The sequence below is a fragment of the Eleutherodactylus coqui genome, chromosome 13 (genome assembly GCF_035609145.1).
Source record: "Eleutherodactylus coqui strain aEleCoq1 chromosome 13, aEleCoq1.hap1, whole genome shotgun sequence".
NCBI lineage: Eukaryota > Metazoa > Chordata > Amphibia > Anura > Eleutherodactylidae > Eleutherodactylus > Eleutherodactylus coqui.
This window is the reverse complement of record NC_089849.1, coordinates 29467044-29473043: the sequence shown is the minus strand read 5'-3', so window position 1 is coordinate 29473043 and position 6000 is coordinate 29467044.

Below are 6000 nucleotides of genomic sequence, written 5' to 3'. Positions count from 1 at the left end.
GCCTTTTTTTTTTTTTTTGTTGTTTTAATACCGCTCAGGTAAAATGAAAGCGGTTGTCTGTTTGCTGCGGGCAACAAAGATGAAAGCTGTCTAAGGATGCGTTTACACGGAACGAGAAGTCTTTCGCTTGTTCCTCTTTCGCATGCAGAAAACGGACCGACTGATTGTTCCGTGTAAACAGGCAGCGGTTCACTTATCAACGGCCGCCTGCTTACTGTGAATGGAGGCAGGAGGGCCAGAACGATCCTCGGCCCGCTCCAGCGCGTCAGCAATGCTCATTCCTGTGTAAAAGCACGGGAAGGATTATATCGCTGCCATCAGCTGTCGGGTATCTATTGGCCGGCAGATCATCCTGTGGAAAAGCGCCATTAAAGAAAAGCTTTGTTGCTCATGGCAACCAATCAGAGCGCAGCTTTCATTTCTTATAGTGCTGAGGTAATTTGAAAGCTGTGCTGTGATTGGTTGCTACGGGCAACAGCTTGTCTTGTTTTCTTTCATAAGGATGTGGTGTGTGATGACTATTATGGGCAATAAACAGGTTTTCTCCTAGACGGCTTTCATAAGTGTGGTGCCGGACTACTTTTATGCGGCCCACCCTGTACTTTCTGCATTTCCTCGTTACTGTCAAGAACTCTGCTTGCTGTCAGTGAATGAAGCCACCTTGTTTTCATCCAGAGGCTGACCTAACGCTGAGGGTTTGTAAACCCTGTCAGACTGGACTGTATTCTGAATCCTTTTACCTGCGCTAATACCTTGTAGAGAGGATTTGTTTTCCTTATGCCTCATGTCCACGGGCGGATTTGAAGAGTGGAAGATCCGCAATTCAAGCGTCCCATAGTGAACCCTGGGGATCCGCACTTGAATTTTGACATGCAGATCTGTTTTCTGGATTCCGCATGTAGAAAGCAAATCGCAGTATGCTCCATTTACTGCGGTTCCCGCACGGACGGCTTCCTTTGAAGTCAAGGGAAGCCGTCCGATCCACTGCCCTGTCCACAATTGACATAACGGACAGCCTGCGGATTCTGTGGGAAAGCAGGAGATAAAAAAAGTACTACGCATGTGCGCCGGCCACCGCTTTCGCATGCATCCGCAGTACAGACCCGGACAGGTACGCAATTTCCCAGAAGTGATGCAAGGTGGTTTTCATGCAGGAACTCCTTGTATCCGCTGGTAAAACGCACGTTCACAGGCATGATATCGCGCTCGTCCTTGTTACCGTAGCTTTAGGGCTCCATCAGGGGTTGTTTGGAACCTCCATTGCTGGAGAAAAAACAGCCCGACATAACGCTGCATGCGGCGCTACTTCATCCTGTCAAATCCGGCAAACTGCGGAATCTGCAACCCTTCCCACAATGTAATTGCGGAAGGGCTGCCGATTGGACGGCTTCCATTGACTTCAATGGAATCTGTAAAAATAGGACATGCAGCGATCTATACACGAAACAATGATCATTTGGATTCCCGCGATCCAGGAGAATCTGTTCGCTTCTCATTCGCCGCTCTTGTTTCTGCATGCAGTAAACTGAGCGGCGTATCGTTCCGGGTAAGCAGGCAGTCGTTCCCTTATGAACGAGCGTTTGCTCACTGTCAGTGGAGGTGGGTCCACCTGCACGATCCTCAGCTGCTCTGCCTCCATTCACTCGTTCCTGTGTATAAGCGCCCTGAGGGTGCCTTCACACTTGCAATCGTGAGATCGCAGCTTTTTTAAATTTTTTTTTTATTTTTTTTATGCGATTGTCAATAGGACTTTCTAATGTTAAAAACGCATTGCACAAAAATCGCCAGTTGGTGCTTTGCGATTTTTGTGTAATGTGTTTTTAACATTAGAAACTCCCATTGACATTTGCGTGTAAAAAAAAAAAATGCAGCGATATCGCGAGTGTGAAGGCTCACGGGACGGAAATATTGCAGAATGTCAGCAGGTAAATTCCGCGTGATTTCCACAGCGAGAAGGTTGCTTTAAATCCGTGCCATTTGGCGTGGGTTTTGAAGCCGCTTGTCCGCCTGTATTCTGCTGTGGAAATCTATCCCCATGAAGAGAAGAGAGTTCGCAGCGGAGACGTCGATTGTATTGCCATGCCCCAGACTTGAATTCCACGCCGCATGTCAGTTTCCACACAACTTGTCCGCAGCGTGTAGGACGTGGGTTCATATTGGTGCGTCTCGCAACACACGAATCTCGCACTATTTTCTCGACTGGGTAAAAACTGCTTAATACACTGACGCGAATATCGTGCGAGATATGTGTGCGTTGCGAGACGCACAAATATGCAACCCGTTCACATTTGCGATGTTTCCCTGCATGGCACCGCAATGTGGGAAACAAATCGCAGCATATCCATTGTTGCGATATCGCCCATTGCAGTCAACGGGACCGGCGGCAGCCACATCTGGAAACAATGGTAGAGGATCGCGATCTGCCACGGCTCTGACAGCCACGGTGGAGGTGGAGAGAACCCCCGCAGTGATGTGAGACGGTTTCCTTGTGAAAACTCCTTGCATCCAGGGGTTTTAGAAGGAATGCAAGGTCGATTTATTGGGCTGTGACTCACTACCCGATATCTGTGTCTCGCCAGTGTGCCCGACGACTAATGATGTATACTAATGCACAGTGTGCAGCAGGTAGTCGGAGAAGTGCTGCGGCCATCTTTGTTTGTCCAGGCGCGGAGGGTTGCTTGCAGGAGTCCTTAGTCATTTTAATTTGGAAACTCTGGAGTTTCCCTTTAAATTCTGACATCTGAAAGATTAATAAGAGGTTAAACCAGTGGGAAGTGTGCCCACCTCGCAGCCTGTCAGATGGCAGTGTGGGGGTGTGTAGTGCTGATCGAGTCGGCGCTGCGCGGTGACAGAATCCCCACCTGGCTCCGGCTCTTGGCGGTATGGAGGAGCTGGAGCTAAGTAGGGATTCCCTCGCCCACTGGGCTGCTTAGTTCAGCAGTTTAGGTGATAAGCTGAACTAATGTAGGTGGCATGTTGGGGAACAGAGGGTTGAGGTTTGGTTGATTCCAGTGGTTTAACCCTTTTATTAAGGTAGTAGGATCAAAAATGCATTCTATTACAGCGATCTTCCTGGTCCCCATAGATATTAGATCTGCAGACTACAATGTAATGCCTATGGAACCACTATAGAAATGCATTCCTAAGATTGTATTAGTGTTCTAATCACTTTAGACTTCATGCTGAAGAAATAAAGATGGAAGGTGCAGCTAAGGACCCTTCAGGGTGCTTTCACATGTGGTCCAAAACTTCACCACAGGCAAATGCACATGTTTAATATGTTTATCATACAGATTTGTCTGCAGCAAAATGTTCATCCACATGAGAAGGCACACTTAAGTAGCCCAATAATTGGGTAAGAACGTTTTGTAACTAGGGTTGCCACCTGGCCGGTAGTTGCATCTAAAGTGTGTGTGTTTATTTTTTTGTTTAAATCAGCCATATTAATGACTGGTAAAAAAGTCAGCTGCCATCCGGCCAGGTAGCAACCCGGCACCATCAGGCAGTTAACTTGCTCCGTTTGTAGCTCTGGTCTTATAGCTGCTGTCCATTTTTAATAAGTGAGGCCCACTGATTGTATTTCAGTGTCAGTATAAAGGTACCCTAAGACAATGATGAGGACCTTTGTAATATACCCCCCACACCCTTTTAATACCTTTGTTAGGTCACATGAGGTGCATAAGAATTGCTTGTCTCCTTCTCCATTGCGCCGCACATGTCATTCATCTGACACAAGATTTATCCTGGCCTGATTTTGCCCTCAATGTATGTATTATCACTACTGTCCCATACATGGGCCTTCTCTACTGCACGATAGCAATGCACTGCAAAGACAATGCGTATTGCAGTATTTATCTGTTCACCTGGACAGGTAGTGCAACAGGTGCGTGTAAAACCTGTCGGGAACAGATGAGAGAACATTTCTGTCACATCGGGTACAAGTTTGCACCACTTACAGATCTTTTTGGACTGACTAATAATACAACTGAGTATAGCGAGGCACGGGGGTCTGCAGGGACCAGTCTCGTATGCCATCCGTATAGATAGCAGGTACCATCTCGGGGGTCGTTCAAGAACTAAAAAATATGAGGGAAATGCCAAAAGCTATACTCGCTGGTTCTATATCTAGCGCTGCTGGTCTGGTCTCTCACCTTATAGCACTGAGGCTAATTATTAACGCACTCACATGGGTACATTACTGCTGCAGCCATGTACCCAAAGCCCAGTAGGACTTAGGAAGAGGGGATTGAACCATTCAGTACAATGTTTTGTTTTTTTTTCCTTCCTGTATTTCTGGTATTTACATCTAATTATTTTTAAAGTCTTGTACCATTTCTTTAATAGAGGCCCATACTGGACGGCGCTGTCGCAGATAGGGACTAAATTAAGGACTCCTCGTTGGTCTCTTTGGGTTTTCTAGGAATAGCCCAGGAGGTGGGATAGAGAAGGTAAATGGAGCCATTACAGCCGCTTGATTATGTTTCTGGAGGACTGTTACCCCCAAGGCCGCCTTTAGATTGGTGTAGAGTCGGTGTCCCTGGAAGAACCCCAAAGACAGGGAAACTTTTTTTTATTTCGGAGATTATAAAGGATAGAGGCAAGAACAGACACTGGAAGGACTTAGAGGTTGGGAAGGGAAGTATGGGGCTTGGGACAAGACTAAGAAGACATTGCCTGGAATGAGATTTCATTGACGGTGCAACTTCAACTCTTTTTAGGTTTGGGTCTGCTCCAGGATGGGGACAAATAAAATGGGTGAGAGGGGCACCTGCCTGGTGCTTCCTTCTAGTGGGCATGGAGAAGATGAAAAGTTTGTGGATTGGCCTGTGGTGGGAAGTGGAGCCAAATCCCCATCGGTGGCATTACGTGTATATAGTCCCACGCTAGAGAGTCAAAAGCTTCATGGAGAATGTTCTGAAGAGACCTTTTTTGGTGAAATGCCAGGAGGCGTTAAAGGTGAACCTTCTCTATAAAGGGCGCAGATTGGCTTCTTCTGCTGGATCTCCTCTTTTTCAGGTTGGGAAAGCTTTTTCCTATGGAACCGGCATTATCCGTGTTCAGTATGAAATATCCGTGTTCTACTTGCCTCTGTATAGAAGGCATAATTCTATTACTGGCGGTCTGGGACATAACGGCATGGAAGGATGAAGACGGCGAGGTTTTTAATGAACTAATATAGCAGTCGAGTATGCGCCATCCGCCCTGAGGATACTTAATAAGTCGGTGCATACGGGAAGAGTAATATATTATATTGCAGGCTTTGAGCTGTTCCAGAATGATGTACTAATACTAATGAAATTCTTATGGCAGGTTGTGGCCTGTAGTCACATTCCCTCCAGCAGAGGGCGGCGTCTTTGTTTACATGTTTATAGTAAGACGTCTAAACCCGCTGTATATGGCGTGCGGTACCCTTCACTGACATTGAGTAACGTAACAAAATCTCACCATGAACGAGGACTACTTCTGGGTCCTCAACAGCTGGCAGTCCAGCCCAAAGACTTTTTGGATAAGATGTGTCTGCTAAAAGTCTGACTAATATAATGTATGCTTTATCTGCTGCCTGCTGTGCATGTAGAGCATTAGATAATTCTGCCATATAGTACAAACAATGCTGCTATATAATGCACTGAATGAGTGTTGGGGGGGGGGGGGGGGGGACAGAACTTGCAATGCGAAAGCTGAAATCTATGGAAATCAAACTCCACCACAAAACCTGCGCCACAGAGGTGCAGATTTGCTACCAATTTTCTTTTGCGGAATTGTCACAGCATTTATGTGAGGGCACCCTAAGACCGTGCAGAGTATTCTCATTCTCCAGAGGCGCCACCTAGCTGGTGGGACTGGTGGACTCGGGGTGTTGCACGGTGAGAACTGGCAAACTGGTTCTTGCGGAAACCGGAACACAACCGCCATATTGTAAAGTGACACCTTTAACAGATAAGGCTACTACAGCCAACAGCTGGGCAGGGTGGCATCTCTGCACCACACAACTTGACTTGG